Source organism: Protopterus annectens, chromosome 5.part0, assembly GCF_019279795.1.
Source record: "Protopterus annectens isolate FY-2018-M chromosome 5.part0, PAN1.0, whole genome shotgun sequence".
NCBI lineage: Eukaryota > Metazoa > Chordata > Ceratodontiformes > Protopteridae > Protopterus > Protopterus annectens.
In genome coordinates, this window is record NC_056735.1 from 1647531124 (window position 1) to 1647549075 (window position 17952).

Consider the following 17952-nt stretch of genomic DNA (forward strand, 5'->3'; position numbering starts at 1 on the left):
ATAGGTACTTTTATACCCCAAGCAGACTCCAAAGAATTTTTTCTCAGGTAGATGGCAAATGTTGGATGTGTGCTATGGAAGAAAGAGGTACCTGGGGGCATATGTTCTCAGAGTATAATGAGATGGCAGACTTTAAAAATTCCCTATAGAGTACTCTGTCAGGAATACTGGGGAAGCAAATGAGTATAACTAAGAAAAGTATTTTTTTGGCTGGGGTACAGGATCTGAATTGCCTAGACATAGTAAATCATTGTTTAGTTTAATTCTGGTGGCTGCCAAAAAAAGCAATTATTAGAAAATAGAAATTAAAGTTGAAACCAAACATACTTAAAGTAGTGAATACTGTAACACAAATAAAAGAAAATGATCTTTAGAAAAGGGTGGGTATAAATTACATCGAAAAATGGAAATTGTTAGAACAATACATGCAGAAAAAATGTTTTTGGAGGAGGAATGAGGTTTAAGAGAAGAATTTGAACAATTTATGTAATGTTGATTTGATTATATTGTATAGAACAATATATGAGATGTATGATGTTTGTAAATGTGAACTTGTTAATATGGCTTGATTACTTTTATGTAAATTTCCCTGTGCCACAAATGATAATTCAACAAAGGTACAAGGTTTAAAAAAAGGAAAAATAACTTCATTAAAGACATTTCATTCAGTTGCCATAAAGCCAAATATTTTTTATGTCTGAGGGCAATGTCTCCTTTAAAGAATATGAGTCCCTCCTTTTGCAGTAGCAGTTTCTACAATAATTACTGTGAGAGCAAGCTCAGAACCTGCCTCTAATACTGATGTACCCCTTTTTACATGTATAGTATTTGTTTTGCAAGGGTCTGTGCTAGTAGTCTCACATTTGTAACAGTTACAGTTGGTGGTTGTTGACCCACAGTAGTGGTGCTGCGGTAGCGTTGTTGCCTCACAGCAAGACGTTGTCCCGTTCGATTCTCAGCTAGAGCGTCTTCTGTGTGGAGGCATGTGTGAATGGGCGTGCCTTCGTTGAGGTTGTGCATCAGGGCTGGTAACTCGGCACGTAAAAATCCACTACCAAACATTAGCGGACCGGAGTTCCGCTGTGGCGACCCCTAACTGGGATAAGCTGAAAGACACAACAACAACAACAGTTGGTGGTTGTACTATTCTATAAGTTCCTTCAGAAGTGTCCAGTCATGTACTTTTGACTTTGTGCACTGTTTCTGTAGCTTTCCTTTTACCAATGCCCCAAGTGATTACTTTTATCATTAATGATAATAAGTACAATGTTACCTTTCAGAGTAAAGGCTACTAAACTTGAATGCAAATTTTATGTTTATTCTGTTTATTTATATTTGCTGATTAGGTGCGCTAATTATGTCAACCTGGGCTAAGTCGCAAAGCATCAACCACTATTCTGCTGAGTTACAATGGATATATCCATATACAGTTGCAATGCAGAAAGTGATACAATAGCAACTATCATTGTAAATCAGCCCTGAAATCAATGGGTAGAATATGCCCATGCCTTAATTCATTGTCATTCCAAACCCTGCAGTATGGGCACAGTTTTCCAGAGCAGGTCCTAATTTTCAAGTATGCCACAAGCAGCATGACTGGGATGTTTTCATGCTATGAACAGTAAATTCAGAAACTTATGTTACACTGAAGCAATACAATACAATACAGACCCCATCCCCAATTTTTTTTCTGTAATGCTACATTTGGCCAACAGATGGCACTACTGGAATTTAAGAACTTGACTGGTAAGAAAAAAAAAACAGTAAGAAATGCCATGCTGGTCCACTAACCTAAAACACAGACACTAGAGCACAGATGATATGGTAATACATTTTATTAGAGCAACATAGGTTTTAAGCCTATGTTAGTTCGATAAAATGTATTACATCACATCTGTGTTCCAGTGTCTTTGTGTGAACTTGGCTGTAGAATTTTGAAAATAAAAGTGGTCTAACATTCAGTTGTATTGATATTTAACACTGTAAGCTTCCATTGCTTTCAAAAGCTTTTGCTGATTCTGTGAAGCAGATGAGATCAGTAACATTAAAAGGTATAATTATCTACTTGCACCTGTTAAATGTTAATATGTTTTCTTAAATTCTGAAAGTTCATGGAAACATTTATGTGAAACACCGATTCCTTTGGAGTAAAAAGTGGCATCAGAAAGGTTATTAGTGTAGCATGTCTGTTACCTGTAGTATTTAAGGCTGTCTGGTTTCTTGTTTAATCATCTTCCTAACAAAGATGTAATCATTTGTCTCACTGAGAAGTGAGAAGCACCGATACAGGAGTCAGTGTTTCACAAGTAGTGCTCTGTCTTTATAATGCAATACTCTAGTGTAAAAGTTAGCTGATCAGAATAAATTACTAATGCTATCATCACAGCAAGATTACCAAGCTGTTTTGTTTCAGTTATATGCTGCAGTTAAGATACACCTTATGTTTCCCAGTCACAGATTTAGGCACCATACTTTAACCATTTGTATTCTGTTCAGGGAATAGACTGTTAACACAAAATCTCAGTTTATCCTTTACATACTGAAATGTCTAAATTGTGTGCTTTGATCAGTTATGTGCCATCAGATGACTTTTTGTTTCTGTTTCCGGACATTTAAGAAAAGAAAATCCACCGCAATTTGCTGTTAATTCTCTAAATGACAGAATTCTATTTAAGTGTAATCATGGAGGTTACATGCTATTAATGTCTCATTCAGTGGACACAGGTCAAATTACAGACACATACACAAATACAGAGAAAGCCCTCTGCTCAGTTCATTCCACACCTATCTGTTGAGAGGCAGTGACACCAGCATGGTATGTTGGAGGTCTTGGGTTCAAGTTCCAAATGAGACCTAATACTATCCTTTCATTTCCATGATCCTATCAGTGGACACAACGACCTTGTACACAATGCTGCACTGTAAGTTAAACAGAAAGAATACACACACAGTGCTGGTACTCATCACATTTAACTACATGCAGCAACTACAAAGGCTCTTTCCTGGAAGAAGTTTTTGTAGCTCTTTTTTAATTTTTCTTATGAGGAAAGAAATGTGAATAGCTTACATAATGGTAGATAATGACATTGAACACAAATTAACACATCAATACTTTTAGGGATGAAATATAATTACTGTAAGCTAAAAGAAAAGAAGAAATATTTTATTGACTGAAGTAAAATGCTTCCTTTATGGAGATGTTTCGGGAATCTGCCGTGGTTTGCATAAAAAATGTTGTTTCACACTTTGCTTGAAAATAAATCCTAGTCTTGTGACAAAAAAGAAATAATGATTTTTTAATAAAATGGTCCTTAAGTCATGTCTTTTATCAGTTTATCTCACACCAAGACTATATAACATATTCAGGGGATGTAGGCTCTTGCTTACAAAACAGGTACGTACAGTTACAAGAGCAGGTGGTATGTGAGTAGCTGTATAACCAACCAACCAATGCACTCTCTGGATGCAGCGCAACCTAAAGAATATAATTCTATAATGCTGTGTGACTTGCTGTTCTCTGCCTAAATATTGCTAATCTCTGTCTGCAATTGATTTTGGATTTGAGTTATTCATTTAAGTTTGGGTTCCTTCATTTTTGTCTTTGCTCTTATATTCCATTTTGTTTTGTTTTAGTTTTTTGTTCTTTTTGGAGTTCTAAGAAGTCTTGGCTAGGGTTAGTTAGAAAATATTTATTTTGCAGACAGTGACTAAAATCCAGTTAATTAGTGGTAGTAGATGAAAAATATCATTCTCATTTAACTACAAGCATTTAGTGGCATCTTTAGCTGTAGTGCTGTGTATGACTTGCTGTTCTTAGCCTGAGTATTGTTAATCTCTATCTGCATTTTGATTTTTCCCACTCACCTGCCCTACTTCTGTTGGGGTTTTAAAATTGGTGGCTTTGGAGTTGCCCTCACCTAATATAAATCTGACTTTGGACACCCTTCCCATTCTCATCTCACCAGCTCATTCTACTGAACACTGAGAGATCAACCGAGAAGCCCACCCCCCCTTAGTCTCTTAAACTTGAATTATTTTCTGTTTCTTACATTCCCACCTACTAAAAAATGTACTTTATTTAGCTGCTTTTACTGTATTTGTACTTATTCCTACTTTATCTAGGTTTTTGCTGCATGTTCTTAAAATGTAGAGTTGCATTTAATCTGCTGCATGTATTATAGGTTCATAGGTTGGTACTAGGCTATACAAGCCTAGCCATAACAATTCCATGGCTATTTCTTCCCACACTATTTACTTCCCTGGACCCCTGTCTAGCAGGGCGACTGATGTGATACCCGGGGTGAATTTCCTTTCTCTTATCCAAGAAGAGGGACAAAGAGGTGCTCTGCTTGACATGTATGGGCAGTCTATTCCAGAGTCTGGGGAGTCTCTGAGTCAGGAACCTATCCCTCCAGCATGTTTTGTTTATTGTGATGACAAGGTTTAGATCCCTGGACCGTGTGGCTCTGAGGGATTGGTATTTCTTTAAGTGTAGCATGTCCAACAGTTCTGGGTTTGACATGGCCTTGTAATGTTAAGCAGAGATTGCCTCTGAGTAGACGATATGCGACAGAGTATAGCTGGAGTTTTTTAAGGCGGTTAGCATAGGGCAGCTTGTTAGTAACCTGATTACCTTGTAACTGCTATTCTAAGTCTCTTAGTTCCACTTTAAGCACTTGGGCTCCAAACTAGTTATCTTACATCGGGAAGGTTTGTGGTCTACGCTCTTGTGGTAGGAGAGGAAGGTTACACCCTTCTTTGTTGGGAATTGCTGTTTGAAGACTTATTTTGTCTGTTATTATTAAAGTATCTTAGTTATGGTTTAAACACTTGGGTTCCAAATCAGTTGTTGTACTTTAAAAAGCTTTGTGGTCTACACTGGTGGGAGGAAAAGGTAGCCTTCACCCTTCTGAGCTGGGAGTTGCTGGTGAAGGCTTACTGTGCATGTTATTCTAAGTGTCTTTGATCTGGTTTAAGCACTTGGGCCCAAAACCAGTTATTTTACATTAGGAAGGCTTGTGTTCTACACCCTTGTGGCAGGAGAGGATAGCCTACACCCTTCTGAGCTGGGAATTGTGGGTGTAAATATTATTGTGCCATTATTTGATTAGCTAGAAGGCTAGCTTGTTTAAAATCTAAATTTCTGTGCTTTAGGCATTTGGTTACATTTGGCAACCACACTACTTGAGAAGAGTGATGCTGGTTTCTGCTATACTCTACAAAAGCTAAGGCTTATATTACCATATCCATTGCTTTGGCACTTGTTTTTTGTTTCCATAACTGGGTGTTTCTGTGTTGAATATCTGCACTTTTTGATCTTTTTTACAGTCTTTAGTAAGACCCTGCTCTCTGTGCAGCAGCACCTAGCAGTGATTGGTATAGATGACGATATTTCACAGTGTAATTTCCCTCTTGTAATCTGTGTAGATGCCAATCTCTCACAGTGTAAGTTTCCCTTAAAATACCCTTCCTGTTTAGACAGCTTTTTAAAACTACTAGAGCATCTAGTTTGTGCATAGCTGAGCGCTGCTCATCAAGTTCCTTGTGTTATTGACCTATTTAATATTTACATTTCCCTCACTCCTACCTCGTAGGTTAGTAGGCATGGCTATACACTTCCTGACTCTCTCTGTATCCATTCTGCCTTAGATGGGTATTCTGAGGCATTGTAGTAATTTGCCTCATATACACTGGCATCCCTCTTATTCTTAATAAAACAGATGAAGTATGTGAGAGGTGTTAATACACTTTAACCCTGGAGGCAAAACTCTCTCATACACCCAAAACTAATCTTAAAGAGGTTGCCAGTAACACTTGCACCATGCCTACTGCACAGGTGAAGCCCATACACATAAAACTACTTATGTTGAGGCACTTAGAGGTAACCCTCATAAAACACTAAGACCTCCTGCACAGTACAATCAAAGAAAGGGTTCTCAGCCATCATGTAAACAATCTGTTAAAACACCACCCACAGCTACACATAGTAACATTGTATCCAATGTCTCCACTAATAAGTTCTTAAGGCAAACTAGCCCACAGCCAAATTTCCTGGTCATTGGTGATGCTATAGTGAGGCAAACCAATGTTCCCCTCAACAGACTGAGTAAGGAGAGGGTCACGATTAGCTGCCTTTCTGGGGCCAGGATCCATCAAATCACACAGGCACTCAGGTCATTGAACCACAGGTACCAATATGACTCTGTCATAATCCATGTTGGTGCTAATGACCTGAGACATACCTCCCTTGACTATATGAAGTGAAACATGATTAAGCTCGCTAATTATGTGTCTCAGGCAGGTATGAGCCTAGCACTGAGCAGCATTCTACCTCCTCCGTGGATGATGCCACATTACCAACAGAAAATTATTGATTTTAACAATTGGCTTAGCTTCTGGCATCAGTTGAAGGGGGTACAACATTTGATGGCCTGGGAAGACATGGTTGACAGACCACTCTGGTTTGCCAGGAATGGTCTGCACTTATCCCCTCTAGGCTTTTTTATATTGGCAATGACCTTTTCCATCCCCATTGTGCCTTTTTTAGGTAATGCCAAATTTCTAAACTTTGTTAAAACCAAAGTCTTGGAACAGTTGGTTTACTCTCCTAACAAGGGTACAAACATCCTTGACCATGTACTCACAAACATGGGGGAGCAATGATCCTCACCCAGTGTAGTGGCCTCACTCGTCAGATCTGACCATAAGGCAGTATTGCCTGAAATAAAAATTAAATTGAGGGATCCAGTGAAACCAAAAACATTTAGGATCTATTCCAAAGCTAATCTCTCTCTACTAAGTGACGCCTTGGGTAAATTTTAAGCACCCTCAATGCAATAAACACCATAGCATATGCTGAGCTATTTGCAAGATCCCTGAACAGCAATATTGATAGCTGTGTAGAGTGAGCATGCCCACCTGTATTAAGAATAAGACAAACTCAAAAGACAAGCCACGGTTATACAACAAAAGAAAAAAATATTGGCCAAACATAGGAGGAACAAAGCCCAACACACTACCAACTCCCTGACCAATCTAAACAGGCAGCCAAGAGGGTTAATTAATACTTCCAAAGGCTAAACTTGAAGAAAAAAATACTTTCTTAGGTAAAAGCCAGTCACAAAGCCTTCTACAGCTATGTCCATAACATGAAGAGAAATAAGCAACAATGTGCAGAACTTACTGTAAATTACATCACCCCCACTGAATCTGAGGCCATTGACAACCTTTTGGCTGACAGGTTAAGCTCAAATTTCTCTCCTCATTCCCCTACCCATACTCCAAAGAAAATACTGCATACCACAATCCCCTCAACCATTACTAGAAAGCAGGTCTTCAATACACATTCCAAAGCCAAAAACACTGCATTGATGGGCCCCGATAATATTCCGGGATGCTTACTAAATAGCAGGAAATGTTAGAGATATATATTTAGAGATTTATAAATGCATATATTTAGAGATTTATAAATGCATGTACTTCTGTTTGCTAGTTAGATGCATATACGCTTCTGTTACTATAACATATGTAAGAATAATAATCAGTAAGATGCATACATTTCTGTTTGCTGACATTCATATATTAAAGGGTTAAACTGTTTTCAGCTAAACGGCATTCACGTGTAAAATGTAACATAAAGGTTCTGGTACAGCTTGAGAAAAATGCTGATAAGGATAAACTAAATGTTCAGTTGTGTGTAACAAGCTTCAATGGAAACAGACAAGGATCCAGGTGCAAGACGTAATTCACCTTGAAAGAAGAACACAAAGGAGCTTATTAGCAGACTGCATGACATCATTGAAAGACTGCTTTCACACAGAAACATTCTCCAACAGGAAAGACTCCCTAAAAGTTTAATAAGCAGACTGTATGACATCAGAAAATACCATAGTAATGACTTTGAGAGTTCCCAAGAGATTGCTTTCATAAGACTGTATATATGTGAGATGTAATCTGATTTCTTGAGAGATCTGTTTAGATCTGTATACTGGAGATCATTCATGCTGCATGAAAAGAAACTTGCAGATAGTAAACCCTACAAACTGTACATTATTGTATGTGCCGTCTGTTATATAGACAGGTTATTATAGTTCTGCACAAGAAAGATAATAATAATAAACTGCTAAGAAGGTTAATGATCTGCAAAGTTTATGTGCACTAACCAGATTTTGTTTTTTACAAGGCACTAGACTAGGTACTAACACAGAAGCTGCAGTCAGCAGTATCAGTAAGATAAGACAAAACTGTCAGTGACATTCAATCATTCATTTTAAACAACTTTTCAATGACGAGCCTTGCCTGCATTTGAACACAGGGGGAGTGGTGCCTGTGCCTTGTATAAGGTCACTTCAGTAAAAGCACAGTAAGTAACATTTATGTATGTGATCCAGTCTGGAATAGGAGCACTTCAATTTCCACAGTTTGCAGCAGTACAGTTCCTCAGACATCTGAATCCGGAGTAGGACTGCAGTGCAGGAAGTAAGCAGTGCCATAAATTCTCCAGGTTGGTGACACTTCAAGTTCGAATTTGCCACTGCCAGATTCATTTCACCAGCTTTTCAAGTAACTAGAAAAGTTTTCCGATCATCTACGGTGCTCAGAACTGACCAGCTGAAGTCAACGTGGACTTTGGTAAGAACATTTTTGTGGTTGCATAACAGCATGAATGCCATAAATCAGGCTAGTAAGAAATGTAAACAGAACTTAGGACAGGTAAATGTACAGGCATTGAGTAAGGGTAGTAAACACAGTATTATTGTTATTGTGTCAATTTTAGACAGACTACAGAAGTTGTGTAAACAGCATATTAACAAATGTAAAACTTTATTAGAGCAAGTTGACAGTCAGAAAGTATGTAAATGCATTATGTTTGAGTGGTATCTTAAATAAAAACATGATTGGTATGACCGTAAATGTTTATTGTGCAAATCTTATGAAACTGCTTTCTGTTTGCACTGTCAAAAAATACAGTTCAGACCATTGTTAATGGTAAACAACCAGATTAGGGTCATACGCTTATATTATGTCCTGTCACCACATGTGAAATGTTAATTTCAGAGTTACAACAGCAGTCAAGTCAGTTATTGACAGAATCTCCTGTACATTTTATTACACCCTTTAGACAAAGGTGGGTCTATATTAGAACATCGAAGTTTGAAAACTTTGAATGTTCTAATGTCGACCCCTATTCAGCGAAAGCTGAAAACATTGAACAATACAGAACAGCGAATTTTTTCCTAGGGAAAAAATTTGCTGTTCCAAAACACATACACACAACACAAGCACACCAAAACAAACAGCAATCCACACACATACACCTAAATTCTTACACCTAATGCTACATTAAACTATACACACACCACTAACTATCCACTTACCTTAACCCAAACCCTAACCCTAAGGTCCATCACTATTGCACACTCACCTCACCTGTGCCCTAACCCTAACTCACCTACCCCGCCCTAACCCTCACGTCCACACAATCGCACACTTACCTGACTGTGCCCTAACCATAACTCACCTAACCCGCCCTAGCCCTCACGTCCACACAATCGCACACATACCTAACCCACACCCTAACCCTAACTCACCTAACTCACCCTAACCCTCAAGTCCACACAATTGCACATATATCTAACCCGCACCCTAACCCTAACTAACCTAACCCGCACTCAATCGCACACTTACCTGAACCCGACCTGTAACTTTCCACCACAGTGCTGAAAATACAGAAGCAACAAAAATGGACAACCAAATTCTTTCCCTAAGAAAAAATTCGGTTTTCTGTTGCTTCGATATTTTCAGCTTTCACTGAATAGGGGTCGATATTAGAACATTCAAAGTTTTGAAACTTCGATGTTCTAATATAGACCCGACAAAGGTGACATAAAACCACTGCACGGTACAAAACAGATAAGAACAGAGACAAGGCTCATGGTAAACTGAAAGAAACATTTAATAAACTTCTAAGAGACAGAGTGAGTTCAGAAAGTTTAGACAACATATGCAAACACTTTTTCAGAAGTGCATAAGAGCTTTACCATCAGCAGAACAGAATATTGAGAAATATCAGACAGCCCGTGCAGAATCACAAGACAAAAATAATCTGGTTAGTAAAGAGTTAAAGCAACAGCAGTTAGCTACACTAATAAAAAACAATTTACGACATTCTATTCTACATCAAGAAAATGGTTAGCGTACACAGTAGAATCTAATGTAACTTTCATTCATTTAAAGCAAGACACTTAAATGGTGATTTTGAAACCATTTCAAATAACAGAAGAGTTCTAGTGCATCAAAATCAAATAAGAGTAGTTAAAAGCATTAAAGACATGAGGTCGCAAGACTGACATGCATGTATTTTCTTTTCACCTAAAGTGCATCTGTTTAAAATGCACAAGAGCAAAAGGCAGAGAACAGCAAATGTAAACAATGTAAATATATCTGTTTTACGCATGTGTTAGTTAAGCCAATATCTATTTTGTTTCTTACAATATTTTGTAATTGTATAATAGCATTAAGAAATAGCAGAGACTCCAGCAAAAACAATATTCAAAAGCAATGTTAGTAATATAAGGTTGTACCGAGTACATAATACTACAAATAAATCCCAAGTTTAAAATTATGCATAGTAATGCAAATTACAAATACTTATTGTAGCTCTAAGTGTTTTACATCTGCATTCTAATATCAAGTTGCAAGTGTATTAATAAATGTCTGAAGGTGAAGAAAGTGCTGAAGGGGTTAAGGAATGTACTATAGTATACAGATTCCGAAGTGTGCAGAAAAAAAAGTAAGAGATTTTGTTTTATCTGAGCTTGGATCTTCCCAGGATGAGATGGGTAGTTACAAGAAATGTTGGAGAGATAAAATGTTACTGATACTGAAAATTATAAGGTCAAAAACAAGATTGGTTGCCACGCCAGGTTGGCTTACGTTTTACTAAAACATTATTGTTACTAAAACATAATTGTTAAGTATTCATGTGCAGCACTAAGAAAAAAGCAAAAAAGTCTACAGAAACCCTATTTGGTAATTGTAACAAAATGTCACAATTGTGCATGCCTGTCATTAATAATCTATTTGCAGGTAAATACTAAAAATAAAAAAACCCTCAAGTTTATTTATTTAACATTTGTTTACTGGGAAAGTCTGACTTGGAATGAAGCCAATTTTTAGCAGAGGCCCGGGGAGAAACGCTCCAGATGGATGTATTTGTAACTTGGGATGAAACCAGAGTACCTGGAGAAAACCCACATGATTGTAGGGAGGGCATGCAGACTCTGCACAGAAGGCACTCCAGCCGGGAATTGAACTGGAGAACCTCTTTGCTGTGGGGCAACAATGCTACCACTGCATCACTGTGCCATCAGTCAGTTACATCAAGTACAGCCAGTAAATGGGCCTTGGAATGCAGTTCAAATAAATTATGCAGGTCCCTTGTGAGAGGGTACAAATACCTACTAGTAGTAGTGGATGTTGTTTCAATTCTCAGAACATAAAACAAATGCCTTTTTAAGTTTATTGAGTGTACATTATGGCCCATGTATGTACAAATACAAAAACATTCTGTACAAGGAAGTGCATGTTGTACAGTAAATGGTTTAATATGTAAATAGCATTTCTACAGTGTATAAACCATGTTTTCTATCTGTGTAAATGGACAATTTTGCATTCAAGTTTTAAACTGTTCACAAAAATTGCTCCTCACTTCATTTGTATGTATAGTAACAAGTCAAAGCTTGACATTTATGACATGTGTTTATTTCAGAAAACAAGTCTGCAGTGCCTTTGCGGTAATATCCACAAGCATGGTCAATATTTCACTTAAACCACTGTATAAAACATCACTGTATAAAGTCATATTCGGCAATTGCAAAATACAGCTCATGACTGGTAATATATTTTTACAGAATGGTCTTCAAAAGAAAACAGTTGTTAAATAATTAATCTAATTCTAATAGTAATGCTTGCTATCATTGTGTAACCATATAAAGCTGTGTTTTAAAACAAAAACAGAGGGAACTGTTAAAAAGATATATATTTAGAGATTTATAAATGCATTCACTTATGTTTGCTAGTTAGATGCATATACACTTCTGTTGCTATAATATATGTAAGAATAATAAAGTCAGTTAGATGTATACATTTCTGTTTGCTGGCATAAGTACATACATTAAAGGGTTAAACTGTTCTCAGCTAAACGGCATTAATGTGTAAAATGTAACATTAAGGTTCTGGTACAGCTTGAGAAAAATGCTAATGATAACCTAAATGTTCAGTTGTGTGTAACAAGCTTCAAGGGAAACAGATAAGGACCCAGGTGCAAGACGTAATTCACCTTGAAACAAGAATACAAAGGAGCTTATTAGCAGCCTGCACAAAATCATCGAAAGACTGCTTTCACACAGAAACATTCTCAAACAGGAAAGACTCTCTAAATATTTAACAAGCAGACTGTATGACATCAGAAAATACCAAAGTAATGACTTTGAGAGTTCACAAAAGACTGCTTTCATAAGAATGTATATATGTGAGATGTAATCTGATTTCTTGAGAGATCTGCTTAGATCTGCGTACTGGAGATCATTTATGCTGTATGAAAAGAAACCTGAAGACAGCAAACCCTGCAAACTGTACATTATTGTATGTGCCATCTGTTATATAGACAGGTTATTGTAATTCTGCGCAAGAAAGATAATAATAATATACTGCTAAGAAGGTTAATAATCTGCAAAGTTTATGTGCACTAACCAGACTTTGTTTTTTACAAGGCACTAACACAGAAGCTGTAGTCAGCAGTATCAGGGTAGTAAGACAAGCCTGACATTCAAACAATCATTTTAAATAACTTTTCAGGAAACATAACCTCTCTGGTCCACTTGTATCACTTTCCAACTGCAGCCTACAGTCAGGTTTTGTGCCCAAGGAATGGAAGAAGGCTACAGTCATTCTCCTGCACAAAGGAGGTCCAGCCACTGATCTGGGTAACTACAGGCCCATAAGTCTGACCAGTCTCATATGTAAGGCCATGGAAAGAATCATCATGGACATGGTAAATTAGGACACAGGTAACCTGCAAATGCTGGACCCATTACACCTTTGCTTTGTTAAAGAAATGTCATTTCTATTAAAATCTGGTGGATATCGTTGAGAGGGTTACCAAAGCAATGGATGAGGACAAGACTGTACATATAGCTTACCTTGACCTGGCCAAGGCTTTTGATACAATACCCCACTGAGCCATTAAAGACAACCTCACTAAATGTAGGCATAAACCCTTTTATCACCCACTAGATAGCCAACTGTCTCACTGATAGGGCCCAGGAGGTCAAAGTATGTGAGGCCACCTCCACCAAGAGGCCAGTTAGTAGCAGAGTCCCCACAGGGCTTGGTAGTGGGCCCGCTCCTTTTGTTATCTATTTATCTGAAGTGGAAGAAAATGCTGATTGTTTATGGTTGACTGAGTTTGCAAATGATTACAAGCTGGGAAGTTATCATATTCTCCCCTGCAGACATTAGCATTTTTTCAAGAAGACCTATCTCTGACTAACAAATGGTGCCAAAGCTATGGTCTTAAACTCAATACTAAGAAATGTATAATTGTATCCTTTGAGAAATCAACAACCCCAGCTAATTAACTTGTTAATAATATACTCCTAAGAGTCAACCCAGTGATCAGAGATCTGGGTACTCATGTAGACAGTAGCTTTACATTTGACCACCACGTGGCCACAGTGGTGAGGAAATCTTTTTATGTTGTGCAACTTATAAGTAAGGGTATGGCATCTAGGTCCCAAGAGATCATTAGTCCACTGTACTCTGCCCTTATCAAACAAATCATAAAGTACAATGCTCCCATCGGTATGTACCTGACCAGCCATATGCAGCAACTAAAGTGAACTCAGAGGTTCCTTACAAAAAGAATACAAGGCATAACACACCTGCCTTACACAGAGGGCAATAAAGCCCTTTCCCTCTACTTAGTTTCCTATAGTTTGCTGAGCGATGATCTTTGCCTGGCTTGCAAAGCATCTTCCTTCTATGTGGCACACCTCATCACTAAGGGCTTTTCATCCAGAAAAAAGGAGGTCATTGTCCCACTGTACTCATCCCTCATTAGACCCATTATAGAATACAATGCCCCATTTGGTATGTACCTCTCACGACATCTGCAACAACTGGAAAGGCAGCAGAAGTACCTCACTAAAAGAATCACAGGTCTAAAGCAGATGCCCTATGCTGACCGCCTTAAAAAACTCCAGCTATACTCTGTCGCATATCGTCTACTCCGAGGTGATCTCTGCTTAACATACAAGGCCATGTCAAACCCAGAGCTGTTGGACATGCTACACTTAAAGAAATCCCAGTCCCTCAGAGCCACACACTCCAGGGATCTAAACCTTGTCATCACAATAAACAAAACATGCTGGAGGAAAAGGTTCCTGACCCAGAGACTCCCCAGACTCTGGAATAGACTGCCCATACATGTCAAGCAGAGTGCCTCTTTGGCCCTCTTCAAAAAGAACCTTGATTGGATGGGAGAAAGGAAATTCACCCTGGGGATCACATCAGTCACCCTGCTAGACAGGGGTCCAGGGAAGTAAATAGTGTGGGAGTAATAGCCAGGGAATTGTTATGGCTAGGCTTGTATAGGCCCAAGGTCTGAAGCCTAGTACGAACCTATGAACCTATGAATCTGCAAACTCCACACCTATGAATCTCCTGCATATTCTTAAGTCAAACAGTACCAGAAATACGAGGTCTAAGGACTTCAGTTTTGTCTGTGACTTAAACAGAACATGCTAGAGAGATCTATATGTCCCAGAGACTGCCCCTCCTATGGAACAGACTTTCCATCCATGTGAAGCTGAGTTCGTCTATTACCCAATATAAGCACAACCTAGACCAGTGGATGGGGAATAGGAAATTTACACTGGATTTGGCACCCATGTCCCTTATGGATAGAGGTAGCTTATAAATGCTTGGTCTTCAATGACCTATTTGAATACAGGACATTATTATTCCTTTGGGAGAACTTGGCTAGGCTTAGCACCCCCCCAGAGGTTGTTAGTCTGGTAATAATCTGTAAATCTGTAATGGATGTGAACATACTGTCACTGTTAAACTGGGAGAAGGAGGAGATTAGTGGACAATTAAACACTGGCTGTAACTGCAGCTTGACAGACCATTTATTCTATTGGAAACCCCAGTAAAATGGTATTTATTTATTTGGTAATTAGACAAACTAAGCACAAGAACCTCTTTTCAGGGGTAACCTGAGAACATTGTCTGGTTAAGCGACTTCTTCAAAGTCATACAGCAGACAGACAGAGAGTGAAGGAATCAAACACAGGATGAAGCTCATTAGCATGTTACCCCCTTCAACATTTGCATTAAACTGCCAACTCAGCTATTAGTAGCAAATCAAAGACTTTAATTATGGGTGACTGTGATGTTAGATTCTTGCAAAAGGCAAGATGTGCACCATGAGACACAGTACATTCTTTCAAATAATCACACTTTACCCAGAGACGGATCTTATCATAGCTGTTCAAATGATCTGGATCTAAAGTTTTGCATTTTGGAAGCATGAATTCAACATGACTCTGAAAGAGGTTTTGCTGTTTTATGAGTGTTTCAGTTACCTCCTTGTTTGCTGGTATGATGTACTTCTTACTCAGTAATTCAGTTATCATTTCATGAATATACTTACAAACCTGCCCTCATGATGGTGTGAACCTGTTGGGTCATATGTAAATACATGGACTAGCTAACAGATAATGTGACTAGAGCAATGCCAGACAGGGACAATGCATGGAAGGACTACAAAACCATTCCACTAAAGAATAACTGTGTGCCAGTCATAGTAAAAGTAAAAAAAAAAAAAAAATGCAAAATATATCTTACTGCGGTCCTATGCTTTTCAGGATGGGTATAAATGTACTACCAGACAAGCAGAGCTGGATTGTGGTCAAATGGGGCCCTAGACAAGATAACAGACCAGCTACCCCTGCCCCCACAGCCATTCCAGTGTCCCATTACTTGGCTGCCTCCCCCAAATACCATAAACACTGTTCAAAACTGTCAAAGTATATACTAATTTCCTCTTTACTTTTGAAATGATTACATATGTGTGGATTTAAAACTTTTAATTTATTTATCTTTGTTGAGTGGTTTAGTCCCGCAAGGCTAGCAGCTTCTTTTCAGGGGAGACACAAGGTGGTATTTATACTTTTAGGGGAAATTTGGCCACACACACACACACACACACACACACACACACACACACACACACACACACACACACACACACACACACACACACACACACACACACACACCGATCATCACTGTTTAACAAGCCTAAGATGCATTAGCCTCTTTCAAGGTACTGTGCCAACAAATATTCATCAGGTGACATATTGCAGTGAACTGGACTTTCTTCATCCCCAGTGTTGGTAATCCAACTACAACCTGGGACAGCCTTAAGCATAAGAAAGCTAAGCAGGTGCCAAAGGTGCTATACAGCTAAGGGTGCATTTTCCCTTCTATTTTTAAGCTTATGTAACTTACATAGTGGGCTGAGGTGATTCTGTGAGTTTCTGACCTTTTGTGTACAGCCCTTATAAAATGCATTAAATGCTTTTTACCTGCTCTGATTTAAATTAAGGAAATGTTAAATTGTTTTACAAATGAAAATACACTCTGAAATGAAAGCAGTTCTTGAAGTGGCTGATGGAACTAAGATGTTATTAATATGGCAGCACACTAAGCATACATGCATACGTACATAAAAATACTTCAAGCACAGCCAACACTGCCCTTCTAGCCTGCCAATATACCAAAACAGTTGTTCCCATGATAAGTGTTCAGGCTGCTCTTAAAAATATCTAAACTAGTACTTGCTTTAATGTAATTCAGTAGTCTATTCCATGCATCAGCTACTCTAGCATAGAACCAATAAATATACTTCTCATTCATAGAGAATCTTCTACATAGTTTGTCTGATGATTCTCTACTACTTTTTGATAACCCCAAACATTCCCAGAGGTAGTTGTCTCTAAATGCTCTATATACTTGAATAAGGTATCCTCTTAAATGTCTGTAAGAGACACTGCACAAGTTCAGATATTTCAGTCTTCCATAATAACTTCAATTTTCACATCCATGGATACCCTTGGTGTATTTCAGCTGTACTCTTTCCAGTTTACTCATGTTTCCATATTGTTATTCCATACTCAAGTTTGGGTCTAATATAACTAACAAACAATGATTTCATTATTTTTGATTTCATAGACTTTATAAATCTTTTGATGCAGCCTATGGTTCTATAACTGTTATTAACCAATTGATGAATATGATTAGAAAAATTCAAAGTTGGATATACTCATTGTGAAGATATGTGAAGGCTGCCAGCATAGCTAAATAGAATTTTGTAGATAATTCTATGTCATTGTAAATATGAATATAATCCACAGGCTTGTCCTCTTAAAATGTAAGAAAACTGTGTTAAATGACTGTGTTAGAGATCGAGAGAGCGAGTGATGTTATATGAGTGAATGAATGCATGTAAGCAGGAGAGACCGTCTGTTAGAGATAAAGAGCGTGAGTGATGTTATGTGAGTGAATGTATGTAAGCAGGAGAGATTGTGTGTTAGAGATCGAGAGAGCGAGTGATGTTATGTGAGTGAATGTATGTAAGCAGGAGAGATTGTGTGTTAGAGATCGAGAGAGAGAGAGTGATGTTATGTAAATGAATGAATGCATGCAAGCAGGATAGACTGTGTGTTAGAGATCGAGAGAGCGAGTGATGTTATGTGAGTGAATGAATGCATGTAAGCAGGAGAGACTGTGTGTTAGAGATCGAGAGAGAGAGTGATGTTAGGTGAATGAATGTATGTAAGCAGGAGGGACTGTGTGTTAGAGCTTGAGAGATTGACAGTGATGTGT